At 36.6% G+C, this 14,506-nt stretch overlaps 1 pseudogene; it reads right to left on the minus strand.

The window, feature by feature from the left end:
- Window positions 1-223: 223 nt before the first annotated feature.
- On the minus strand, window positions 224-13,999 carry LOC107790473 (putative galactinol--sucrose galactosyltransferase 2; annotated as a pseudogene).
- Window positions 14,000-14,506: the final 507 nt, after the last annotated feature.

Below are 14,506 nucleotides of genomic sequence, written 5' to 3' on the forward strand. Positions count from 1 at the left end.
AATAGAGAAAATGGGAAGAGGCTCGCTCTTCTAACTTCTAAAGAGGCAATCATATCTTATTTTTATCCTTTTCCAAGAGAAAGTCAAGGTTCAACTTAATGCAACAGGTTGAATCATTGAACAAAATGATTCAGCATTTGAGCTGCAGCGTTGAAATGTTTTCGAGGGAAACATACAGCATTAAGATCTGTCACAAGGTGAATCAAGAACCTCGAAAAGAACATAGTAAGAAATTGGATTGTATTGACATCGGTGAAACGATTACAAAAGAGCTTATAATAAAATGCTGCTAACATGATCTGCTTACATACAGTCAACTGAATTGGCTAAACTGCAAATAAATAACTAGCTAAACTGGCATAGAAAGTTAGAAACCAAATCCAGTAGCCAATCCATCACAAGGATGAAAATGTGCAGTATTTCTCTTAACATAATAACAAGATCATTTCCAGGACTAAACTAGAGAAGCTGCAGTCAAATCACATTCCCTTTGTCAACCTCCTAAAACTTCTCTCTGCTACTGTGTGGAAAAGCTCTTCAGTTTCTTCACGTACGAGAGGACATTAACTTAGTAGACTAGTTTAATATCTCGCACATGGCAATCCCCCTCGAGGTTTATCACCAATAATCCATTTTCTGCATTGTAAGTGAAATCATTCTCTTTCATGTCCACTTTACATGAACTTGGTTTTGAGCTTGAATATGCTCCAAACTGACCGCATCCTCTTGCTTTCACGTTTATTGAGCGATCTGGAAGATCATCGGAACTGTACATTACATCCTCAATCGCTCCTCCTGAGTTATACATTTCAATCAGACCAATTGGAGCAAATTCAATATTTTCACCCAAGACCTGTTGGTATATAAACATTCAAATATTTCATGTCAGAGCTGCTTTAGAAACAGTGAGCAATAAGAAACAAAAAAAGTGGCTTTATCAATTACCTTGATTGGTGAGATAGTAAATATTTCACATTTTAGAACACCCAACGACACTTCAATTCTTTTTCTGTTTCGTACTTTGCATAGAGATCCTGAAAATCAAAATAGCCTGAGCATTAGCATTTGTGTTTTGCCAAGCAGTTTACACGGCGAATGAGGCACTTACCCGAATTGAACGCATATACTGCACAGTTTTCGCTCCAGTTTTGTCCTGCAATTTCTTCAAAGAATTCAACATCAATAGGGCTAACATGGCCAGTGATTGGGTTTTCTGCTGCTGTTGAGTTAGGTACATTTGGAGCTGCTTCTTTCAGTCGCCAACTTCCAGCTCCTTGGCAGTTGAAAACACCTATTACCCCAGTACGCTTATTCAAAATCCAAATCTTAAGCAGGCTGTTAATTGGTCAAAAAGATTGGTTTTTGTGTTAGATAAGCTTGATCAAGGTTTTGTCTTTGTTTAACTAGATCAATGGATGTAATTAACAATATGAGATTTACCTTTTCCCATCCATGACTGGATCAACAAATAAGCTATCTCGAGTTGGTCGACCAGCATATCTTGCTCTTAAGATGGATCCATCAGGTAAAACTAGTTTCTTGAGTATGTTGAAGTCATGTTTCCCTGGCTTGTCACTGAAATTTAATAGAGTCGATATATCAAAAGTTAAATGAAGTGCATTAGGCCTTTTAATTTTCTTGTCCTCGACATCTTAATGAGAACCATACAAGTGACTTACCTCACATAAACTGCACAACCACCTAATGCTCTTGCTGCACCATGGAACTCAGTAGTGTTGTGATTGCTCTACAACAAGAAAGAGCGAGTATTAGCATTTCAGAGAACTCTACTTCAAATTTTATAAATTCCAGCTGTAGATGACGTAAATGATATTAACACGGGAATTTTTACGTGGAACATGTCCCAGTCTGGCACTAGTATTTCCCCAAGTAGAAGGCTGTTATAAGCCACTGTCGCAACATGTAAGGTCTGGAAAGTTGGCTCATTAGGCATGAAATCTTCTGATGCTCTAGCTGTTGCACTCTTCTTTGAACTGAAAAATACACCAACACATTCAAGACATAATTTGGTGCTGATGAAATTTGAAACTGAGACAGGTCGGGTAGAAGGTAAACCTGTAAATAGAGTCTGAATTATGAGACATGCAACAAATCAGGTTATTGTCTTTGAAGTTCTTCTCAATAGATTCATCAAGAGCTTCATGATACTTCTTGGTCAGTGATACTCGTCAGCCAAATCCAGAACCCAATGTTTCTATCAAGTTTTGGACATCAACCTTGACGCCATCAACTCCACAACTAGCAAGATAACGGTGGAGATCATTATAGAAATCATAGATTTTTTGAGGATCTATTACTCCAACTCCATATTTCTCTAAGCTGTCCAAGGCAATATCTCTAATATTTCCCAAGTTTCCAGGGGATTGAACAGGATATACTATCTTGGGATTGTACTTCTTCAGAGTTTCAGATGTAGGAAGAACTCCTCCCCAGTAACCAGCTAAAGCATGCCACATATAGACGTATCTGCATTAATCAGTAACTTCAAATGTTAGAAATCAGAAGACTAACAAGAACTAAAATTACATTCGCTTCTAAATCTTACTTCAGGCCATATTTCTGTTTGATGGTATCAACGAGCTCTTTGAGATTTGTGCACAAGCCATCTGACTCTAAGCTCTTGAATTTGCTGTTTTCCTTAATATCAGCTAATCTAGTGGCAAACCTGTATTAGTGAAAATTAGACTCGCCATGTGGGTCTATTAAATGGCGAAACGTGTCAGTAAAGTTTGAAAAAAAAAGCGAAGAATGACATGTAAAGATGATACGTGAAACACCCCTGGGACCGAACATACTCATGTCGTGCCTGTTAGCCCCGAAATTGATCATCATGAAATAGCCCAGATCAGGCGCGGGAGAATATCTCATAATTACAAATGAGGAAGGAATAAATTAATCCCGAATTATATGGGATTTACCATCATTACACCATCAGTTACAAATCAATTATTAATAAATGCAATAAATGATTGTAACGGTCAGAACAAGGCAATCAATTACGAGATTGACTCAACAGGCACGAGATTTACTCAACAGGCACGAGATTGACTCAACAGGCACAGGATTGACTCAACAGGCACGCGATTGATTCATTAATTACGGAATTAACTCATCAGTTATGGAACTAACTCATCAGTTATGGAATTAACTCATCAGTTACAGAATTCTAGCATTTACACAGCTGTTACAAGTCTTCCAAAAATAATGGATGGATTGAGTAAATGCTCATAATGGACCCATAATCCAAGGAGACTAGTTACTTAGATTTAGCCCTATAAATAGACATATTTTTACCCCCATCAGGGGAATCTAATTTTCTTCTCTACAATTCTATACATTGTAATTCATAGCATCTTGCTCCCAAGTTAGCCATAGTTCGGCCCTTCAAGCTTTGTTCGGCTCATTATCCTATCAAGGATCATTCAATAAGAATTCTTTCTTCTCTGCTTTTATTTTTATTATATTATCTGTCATTGAATTTATTTCTCACTTCTCTATCACGTTGTATTAACGAAATTTTATATCTTTCGGATTGAATCGGTTGCTTGTGGCCCGTCATATAAAATTATTGCTTTGACCTTGAAAACTATTTTTGGGTTAAACAGTTTGGTTCCGTTGACAGGAACTCAAGCAAATTTGCTATTCATCCAAAGATAGTAACAATTTTTGTTAATATTCGCTTGTTTTCAGTTTAAACCTTCATCATGGCCGAAATTTACCAATCAACATAGTTGAGGACAACCAAGTTGGAGATGGCGTACCATGCAAAATAAAAAGGGAAAAATAGTCATGATAATGATATGCAAGTAACAAGCAGAGAAAAATAGAGAATGTACATCGATATATTGGTACCGCAACTATCTGTACCAGAGCTGATTATAACGGATCTGTACGAAACAGTTCCGGAACAGGAGGTTCAGATATACCAGGTAATTTTAATTTGCAAAATTTAGTTCTAACCTTACATAAACAAATCAAGGAACAGAACGAGCGGATAGAACACCTTCGGGAATTCCTATCTATCCTGCGAGAATGATATGCATAACCGTTGCAGCACCGAAATTTAAACAGAAGAAGACACGGTAAGTCGAATCGACAGTAATAAGTGTCCAAAAACAGGTTCGAAAACCAAACCGAGGTGATTCCGGATATGATTGAAGGAGTCAGAAGAATAATGTCGGACCTTCCCGGAACTGAGGAGTAAAACTTACATTCGATATAATACAAAGCTTCGAATAGAGGAAGACACGTTCATTCAATTGAAAGTCAAAAACAGGTCCGGAGATCAAGTGGATGTGATTCTTGGGTGATTCGAATGTAAATGCAAAAATCTAAAAAACAGGTCCGAGCAAAGAGATACGAGATTTTCTTCACGGGCTGGAAAAGATCCGGCTCTACCTGAACAAGCAAGGAATTACCTTGCTAAATTATAAAATTTCACATGAGAAGAATGGAGATTAGGAAGAACATGGGTAAAACACCCACGAGATTGCTTACAAAGATACCACACCTAACAACTGAAAAAGAAGAGATAGCTGCTGGATGGAATAGACACGAGGAAGGAAGGTTCATTAATAACCTTGGACAATTATACAAATATTTTCGGAAGCAATCATTGAACCTAAGGCATCAGAAGCCACGAGGTCAAATGCTGAAGAACTAGAAATTATCATTGACTTCCCAAATAGGAAGGTTTACGTTGGTCGAGACTCGACACCGAATTTAAAGGTAAGGTGATTAAACTTTTACATGCTAACAAAAATTGCTTTGCTTGCCTCCATGCTAACATAGCAGGTGTACCACCGGAGGAAAAGGTTTATATGCTCAATATTGATGTCACGACCCAAACTGAAGAGCCATGACTAGCACCCGACCACACTTGCCGAGCACCAACGTACATTTCATCTAACCTTCATTATTATCTTTTAAGGCTGACGAGATCAATATAAATGGTAGACCTAGATCATGGACAACCAGCAATAAAATATGACGGCATGAACATACATAGCAGGGGATGACCAGACAATCAAGAAACTACGTATAAGATATGAGCTACCTCGCTACTATGAAAGACTATACAACAAAAACTAGCCGACAAGGCATACCAAACTATACATGAGACGACACCTGTCTATGAGCCTCTAACAGAACATAAGTGTTGCAACATAGCCGGAACAGGGCCCCGACATACCCATAATGTCTATAACAAAAATTGCATACCAAGACCAAGGCAAGTCCGGAGAAGGGATCTCGCCAATCACCGCTGAACTGGACAGTCTACTGTGGTGGGAGAGCTGCACCTGCCTGTCTATCAGGACCTGCAGCACGACATGCAGCGTCCACAAATAAAAGGACGTCAGTACGAATAAAGTACTGAGTATGTAAGGCAAGGAACCATAAATACGATCAGTAATGTAAGCAAGGATAAAGAATATACCACCTGTAACATCTTAGTACCTCTGAGGGCTACTTACATGAAATGCATGATACATATGTATAAATACATAAACCTTTAAAGCATTCGCCTCTGTGGGCATCATCATCATCATATCGTACCCGGCCATAATAGGCTCGGTAGAATCGTACCCGGCCACGTGGAGCTCGGTAAAACCCAACTGATCAGTGGTTGCACAATAGGTGCCGTACCCGGCCAACTATAGCGTGGCTCGGTAGAGTAAAATAGATACATATATATAATGCATGCTCGACTCATGGAATCACATTCTAAACCTTTCGGAGTGACGTAAGGTCGGTATCCTCGGTACGCGTTATTAGGACTAACTCTTCACTATGAACCTTATAAGATTTAGGAAGTACGAACAACATTGATAACATAAGAATAAGAGAAGCAACATTAACATCAATCGTTCCATAAGAGGGAAAACAATGTAAGTACTGCTAGCTTCTAAGAGTAGAGTATCTTGGAAGCTCGTTCATTACATTATGTACAATCGGAGTCGTGCAAAAGAAGGAAAGGGATAGACTCACATACCTTGTATATACTTCCCCAATCTCAAGCTATGCAATTGTCAAAACTCCTTAGTCTACAATAAGAGAAACGATACTATCGTTATCATTTAAGCGTCATAACTATTATGTATCGACCACAACCTATTTTACGATGAAACGGACAGCACCTCCCCTATATATATGACCTCACACTATTCAAAACAGTCACCAAACAGCCCAAACAACATCAATAATAAACATATTGAGCCTCCCAAAATAGTCCACACACAGCCTAATCACTCCATACATACGACGACCACCGTAGTCGTGTCAAACAACATGGAAATGTTACGAATAACTATCAGCCCATAACCCTACATATATATGGTGTTTATCTACACCCTTCCTCCTCCAAAACTCCACAAGATAGTAGTAAAATACGCAGCCCAACAACAACGCAAAACAGTCCACAAAACAATAACACTACTACCAAACCTTTCGATATATATCTCACAAGTTCTAGCTTCAATGGCTTAGCCGCAACTTGGATAATCTTAAATACATATAGAGTAAGAGGTTCCTTACCTTTATACAGAAAGAACAACTCCAATTTGACCTTAAATTTCCATGAAATATCCCTCCAATGCTGCCACAACAACAAAAGAGCGAAACTAGCGATCAATTAGTGTTTTTCGGCACTAGAATCACTTTAGAAGGCTTGAAATCACCTAGGATTGATATTAAGAACATGAGGGAGTATTTACAGAACATAAACCCTTTAAAACAACCTCCCACACGGGCTGGAACGACACAAAAATGAGCAACAACAAGAAGAATAAGAAACTTACTAGCGCCACGGAATTCCCGACACTTGATTTGTGTTGTTTGCCCCTTTTTTGGGTCTTGAATCTTGAGAGAACCTTGAGAGGATGTTCCTAGGGTTCTAAGGTCTGAAAATAGTGAAAAGAAATGATTTAAAACGGGTTGGAGTCATCCTATATAGGTCCAAATATCTTAAACCGACTTAGTGGGCCCCATAGAGAGGTGCTTGGCGCAGTCTCGCGAAAACGCGAATATCTCTCTACTCCGAGATCGTATCGATGAACGGTTTAATGCGTTGGAAACTAGACTCATAGATATTTAATTTTGTGGGTAGATCACCCCGTAATTCCTTGTAAATTATGAGAAAAGATTAGAAACATTTGACCTAATGTTTAAGTAAAATTATGAACCTAAGTTGCGACAACTTTTGTCGACTTTTGTTTCATAACTCGTTTGACTTCAAGACTTATGATACGGATATTATATGATTAAAATACCTTAATAAATGACCTCTTGAGTGTATTAAGCACCGCTAGATTACCTGAAAATACGAGTTACAACATCCTTGATTCGTTTAACTTCTAATACTGGTTAATCACCCTTATACACTCTTGTATCTCTTAAGACCAATAGGATTGACTTCTTATCATCTCAAAGATAATTCCTTCTTGGATTTATGTTAACTAATATATGGCATGAACTAACACATGTGGATATGGGTTGTAACAATTGACCCGCGGTATAATCCGGCCAAGCAAAAGAAGAAACTAGAGTCAAATCATAAAAGATAAAGTTACAAATCTTCGAAAGATCGGTTTAGTCCGAAAAGTCGAATCATTCGAACTTGCTATCTAACAACAACGCATCATTACTTTCAAAATTCCGAGGAGAAAGATGATTGCCGGTACACTAAATTGTCTCGGATGTCTCGGTAAATGCAATTTTAATTCAAGAAGATAAAGGTACACATTCTCCTATCTATTATAAAATGCTCTTAGATACGGAAACTACATATCTACATTTTGATAAGTTGACATTAATTGTAGTTTCCCTAAATCTAAGGCCTTATTTTCAATGTCATTCAATTCCCGTAGTCACTATATTTTCATTATGCAATATTTTGCATAAACATGAACTGCCAGGAAGGCTAGCTAAATGAGTAGTCGAACTAAGTGAATATGATATTGTTTATCAGCCACGTACGACTATAAAATCACAAATTTAGTAGATTTCATGATTAATTTTAGCTTGAACATATTACCCGAACATGTTATTTCTGGGATAATTCTCGGGATCTGGACCTTCTACACAATTAGGTCCACAAGTACTAAACTTCCCGAGTTAGGGGCAATGCTTAATGCCTGTCAGGGAAAGTAGTTAGATAATTCATAAAAGTTATTTTATTACTAACAACAAAGCCGAGTATGAAGCATATGCTACAGGGCTTAAATTAGCTTGGGGACTCAGAGCAAAAATATTGATTTAACGATTGATCAAATCCAAGAAAACTATGCAGCCCAAGAAAATCGAGCCGGATGTGTTAGTCTCAGATCTACTGCTGATATCACTGGCTTAGAAAGCAACTCCGGGCACTTATTGAGAAATATCATTTCCGGATCAAACAGTCTCGGGATCAAGCCATCTCTTATTTAGGCGATTCCTGATCTATCATCAATTAGAATGAAAATGAGGTAAGCCTGACTAATTTAATTTGGAATTGGCATAATAAATTCATTTATTACTTGCAGAATGGGACTTTACCCAAAGATAAGCATGCTCTCGATAACTCTGAGTGCGTCTCATCCCGTACTACCTGCCTTGTTAGAAGAGAATTATATTTGAGAATATTCAAGGCTCCAAAAGCTAAAATGCCACATGGACCAAACAAACAAAATATATGATGCGAGAAATTTATAAAGAAAGCAGTGAAAATTACTCCGGTAATAAGGTTTCAAATAAAAAACGCATCAAAGTCACTATAAATAGCTCAAATCAAGATATGGCATGATCCTCGACAACATTTGGAACCTCCGTAGTTCCCAGCCAGAGTACAAAATATTTGATAAAAAGAGCTTCGGTACCGTCCCTATGTTGGAACTAGACCATTTGAAAGTCCATCAATATCGAAACTAACTAACCTACTGGGGACTATTAGACCGCGAACTGTCAAATTATGATTCCAATGTTTGAGTTCTCATATCTCAAAACTCAAAACTAGGGAAATTACTCATACTTGAAGATTAGTCAATTTGACCTGACATTATTTACCAGCTCAACTCAGTTAGTTGTATTACTCATATCAAGCATAAACACTTCAAACAGTGTTGAATGAGTTCTTCAAAAATACATATACTACACGTACACAAAAAGGATCAAGAACTCCATGTCAGAGTCAAGAATCCCACGATAAAAAACGAGAGTGTTACATCTAAGTCAAGATAAATGTATGCAAATAAGCCACCAGAATAAAGTTCACTTTGAACAAACACGCGATTTATATTCGGTCCAACAACGACCATTCAAGCTAAATATCTAAGCCTTTCTTAATGGCTAATTGTATTATGACTCGGATCGATTATCCCGTAAATCTCAAATATTATTTCGGACATGTGTCCCTCTCTACTTGGAAGTATGTTCATATACTCCAATTTAGATTCAAAATCCAATCAGATTAAATGTCTCTTCAGGACAAATCTACTAAGATATATATTTATTTGGGATCAATACTCCCTCAAACTCAATGTCTTACCGGGGTCAATACTCCCATAAATTTTAATAGGGTCAATACTCTTGTAAATCCTACCGGGATTAATATTCCCTCAGACTAAAAGTCTACTCGGATCAATCGATCCTATTTTACGCCTGAATAAAAAGGAGACGTCCTCTTCATAGCGTTTAAAGTATATAAAAGAGCCATCTTTCATATAAAAGTTAGACACCCAAAGGTGCAACATTAAGACATCGCACATGTAACGATGCATACAAATATATATTTTAAGTCCAAAAGACTAAGTATGAGCACTCAAATAATTTTTAAAGTGCCAAGAAAAATTAGTACTCGGATAAATTCTCTAAAATACCAAATGATGATATTAGTCCCGAAAGACACGAGGAACACTGTATTAATCCCGGTCTAGGTTACAACCCTTTTGGTAAAAAAATAGGGGGTTAAGCAGTCATCATCTAAATATATACCTCTGAGTCCCGTATGTTTTTCCTTTTCAGGAAATGGACCACGTGGAAGGAATAATCAAATGCTCGAGATTTCATACTTCAAAGCTCTAACACTTGGGGACTATATATATGGAAGGCAAAGAAGACTAGAAAAATCAAAATTCAAGTCAAGCCTAAGGTCTACCCAATAAATCGAAAGTTAAGAGCAAAATCACGAGCCAAAAACACAAGCATGACTCGAAAACCTTTGAAAACATATTCGTAAATATAAACGAATGTTTCAAAAAAGGTTAAAGGCAGAATATTAGTTACGGGTAAAAATGCACATCTTTGTACTTACTCAAAAACTGTTGTAACTGAAAACAATTACGGATGAAAAAGCATTACCCTTGTATTCATTTGAAAACTGTTATCAATAAAAATATTTATGGGTAAAAATTCATACCCTTATATTTAAAACTGTTGTAAACAAAAATAGTTATCTTCTTGTACTAATTCAAAAAAAACTATTGCAAAAGAAAAACAGTTACGAGTGCAAGCTTATATCGAATCTGTTAAAAGAAAAAACAGTTGCAAAATGAGTTATAGACGATACACAAACACATGTGAAATGTTATGAAAGTTAAATGTAAAAACTTTCTTCAAAACATTGTTAAAGAAAAACATGTGAAAATTCCTATCTCTCTTTTGTATATTTACACCATTATGAAGTTGAGACGTCTTCTTCATTAAGTGTCGTTCATAAAAGGGCCCTCTTTTATAATTCGTGCTTATTCAAAAAAGTCACGGAGCATTGAAGCATTTTTAATGCAAAGTTAAAGGGTAAAACAAAAACCCAAACATTAAAATAGGCAAAAAATAAAGCCGAAATATATATATCAAACTTTGCAAACATAAGGCAAAGATTTGTCTTCAAACCCCGAAACAAGACAGGGGTAAACCAACCGATTATTGACGAAAAGAACATAAGCGACGGAGTTATCATCTGAATATCTAAGTTCTACACTCTTTTTTCCTTCGTCCGGTTTTTGTCCCTATTGGGTTTTTCTGGCAAGGTTTTAATGAGGCAGAGGCAAGGATGAAAAGGATAAAATCTCACTTCCCGGTCACATCATAGTGAGTAACCGGAAATTGGGGGGACTATCTGTATTAGTGAAAATTAGACTTGACATGTGGGTCTATTAAATGGCGACACGTGTCAGTAAAGTTTGAAGAAAAGTGAAGAATGACATGTAAAGATGATATGTGAAACACCCCTGGGACCGAACATACTCATACCGTGCCTGTTAGCCCCGAAACTGATCATCATGAAATAGCCCAGATCAGGTGCGGGAGAATATCTCATAATTACAAATGAGAAAGGAATAAATTAATTCCAGATTATATGGGATTTACCATCATTACACCATCAGTTACAAATCAATTATTAATAAATGCAATAAATGATTGTAACGGTCAGAACAAGGCAATCAATTACGAGATTGACTCAACAGGCACGAGATTGACTCAACAGGCACGAGATTGACTCAACAGGCACGGGATTGACTCAACAGGCACGAGATTGACTCATTAATTATGGAATTAACTCATCAGTTATGGAATTAACTCATCAGTTACGGAATTCCAGCATTTACACAGCTGTTACAAGTCTTCCAAAAGTAATGGATGGATTGAGTAAATGCTCATAATGGACCCATAATTCAAGGAGACTAGTTACTTAGATTTAGCCCTATAAATAGACATACTTTTACCACCATCAGGGGAATCTAATTTTCTTCTCTACAATTCTATACATTGTAATTTATAGCATATTGCTCTCAAGTTAGCCATAATTCGGCCCTTCAAGCTCTGTTCGGCTCATTATCCTATCAAGGATCATTCAATAAGAATTCTTTCTTCTCTACTTTATTTTTATTATATTATATGTCATTGAATTTATTTCTCACTTCTCTATCACGTTGTATTAACGAAATTTTATATCTTTCGAATTGAATCGGTTGCTTGTGGCCCGTCATATAAAATTATTGCTTTGACCTTAAAAACTATTTTTTGGGTTAAACAAAACCTATAACCAAAGAAATAGGCATTGAGTACTTTTTGCGTATTCAAGAAGCTTGAAGGTTTTTCAAGAACAAGAATAGAAAAGAACATACTGTGTTTCTTCAATAAGTGGTTCGCCTTCTTTTTGAAATTCATTGACTGCATCTTGCCATCCATCATCTATGATCAGGAATTTTGGTGAACATCCTCCTTCTAAGAAACTTCAAAAAACAGAAATCAAAATTCTATTATTGAGAGAGGAAATTTGCAGCATATTCCATTTGAAGAGCGAGATAATTCATAAGCGCAGTGAATAATCAAACCTTTGAAGACCTGCTTTGATACCAGCTGGATTAACTTCTTTATAGAAAGCATCCCACGTGCACCATCCGAACCAATCTAAGTGGGCCGGGATCTGAATTTAGAACAGAAGACAAGTTCAGTTGAAAGCCATTTAACTAAATTAACAAAGCTTACATACTAATTATCCTTCCAATTCATGTTACCTTTTTGTTCTCGATGTGACTGAATGTACCCTTGTGCTTTTCCAGAATCCTGAGACAACAGAATTTAAGCGTCTACTAACAGAATAAGAAGAACTTCTCCAATTATAAGTGGATAGATAACTCACTTGATGGAATCTTTCATAAGTTCATATGGATTGTCTCCTGAATTAACAAAAACTGCTTCATATGATAGTGAAGTTTGGACATCCGGATCACCTTAAATCAGCAGATTCTGGAACGAGTTACTATAATTGCAATGCAAGAAACTGAGGAGCAATAATTTCAGCATATTATGATGTTTAAAGAAGCTAAACTTACCACTTTCAACACAGAACTGGAGCTCATTCGATGAAGTTCCTTGCAAACTTGATCGAAATGGCCCTTCCAGAACAGGTAATAACAGAATATAAAATTTATTTTCAGCAGCAGGATCTGCAGAAGGTTCCTCATCCAAAACAGCAGATTCTTCTCCGGCTTCTAGGAGAAGCATCTGAGTTTCCATTGGAACTTCACTTCCTGATTTTCCTACACGGGGAATCATCCACCAAATCTTCACAATAAAGAGGCATAAGAATTTGTAATCCCTGCAAAAGTTATTCCTCAAGAGTTGAAACTCTTAATGCTGCTGGAAAATAAAATAACAATGGCAGATCAAATCCCTAATTCTATTATAAATATTTCCAAATTTCCAGATACTTACTCAAGAACACCAAGGTTAAAGACGTGATGAGAACCACTTGTCGTTGATTTAGCTCCCAGAAATGCAGAACCAGAGCTTGCTGATGTAATAACAACATTTTCCGGCATCCTAGTTAAGACAACCTTGCCACGAACCATGAGACATCCATCTTTAATTATTGGATCACCTGTTATTGTCATGCTTGCTAATTGTTGCTCTACTAGAAAAGCTGCAGAACTTTTGTATATACTGAAGCTTTACTAATAAGATACACAAATCCAAGTAGCAAAAGTTGAAGAATATGTATATTCAAAAGGCCTAGTTTAATGCTATCGAAAATGACAATGCCAAAATTCTAAGCAGCCCCTCTAGATGTAAAGTGGATGGTTGTAGCTGATAATTCAAGAAACTGAAACTATCGAGATAAAGATATTAACTGGGAGCTCTACTGATTTATAAGGGTGATTCAGGAGAAAAATATCAAAGCCAAGGGAAGCAAGGAAAGGACAAAAACATGCCATTGGACAATTTTGTGAAAGCGATTGATGTTGGAAGAAACAGCAGATTTTTTTATTTTTTTTTAGATAATGATTTGGGACCAACCCAAGTGGGATTGACATGGGTATGAGTCATCATCGAAGGTTATTTCCCCTATAATTACCAACCATTCGATAAAATCAAGCAATCCATGAGTTTAGCAGCCAAGAGAATTGAAACTAGGTTGTCCAATCCCATCACCAAATGCAATATTTTAGGTTCTTTTTACAGAGGGTTACAAATTACAATTAGCTTCATCTTTTGGACTCACTATGGTCAAACGTCACTGAAATATTATTTTTATGCGAGAAATTATTTTATTTTCCTTATGAAACATTACATGTACATGTGACTCTAAAATCTAAGCAGTTCAAACTATTCTCCACCATAAGCGCTGAAACTGAAGTTAATCATTATTATCATCTGCTGACCTTGATGGATAGATTCTTGATAGATCCTTACAAGAATTATCACTAAATAATTAATCACATGTCTCATGTTACCCTAAAATCAAAACAGAAAAAAGAAAGAACAAAAAAAAGAAGAGACGTTGGACTTTCAATTGTCTATTGCCATAGTATGCAGGAGATATGCCAAATGAAATTAGTGAGGTGGACGTTCCAAAAGTATAATATTTATATTTGCTACCTTCTTATCATTAATTTTTTGGAGATTCAACAGAAGAATAAATTCAATGTCTATTTTACCCATTTACTGTCACAGCGTGAAGAACTTTGCATCTCGCTTGAAAAAGGAATTTATATTTGCTACCATCTTA

The sequence above is a fragment of the Nicotiana tabacum genome, chromosome 6 (genome assembly GCF_000715075.1).
Source record: "Nicotiana tabacum cultivar K326 chromosome 6, ASM71507v2, whole genome shotgun sequence".
NCBI classification, from domain to species: Eukaryota; Viridiplantae; Streptophyta; class Magnoliopsida; order Solanales; family Solanaceae; genus Nicotiana; species Nicotiana tabacum.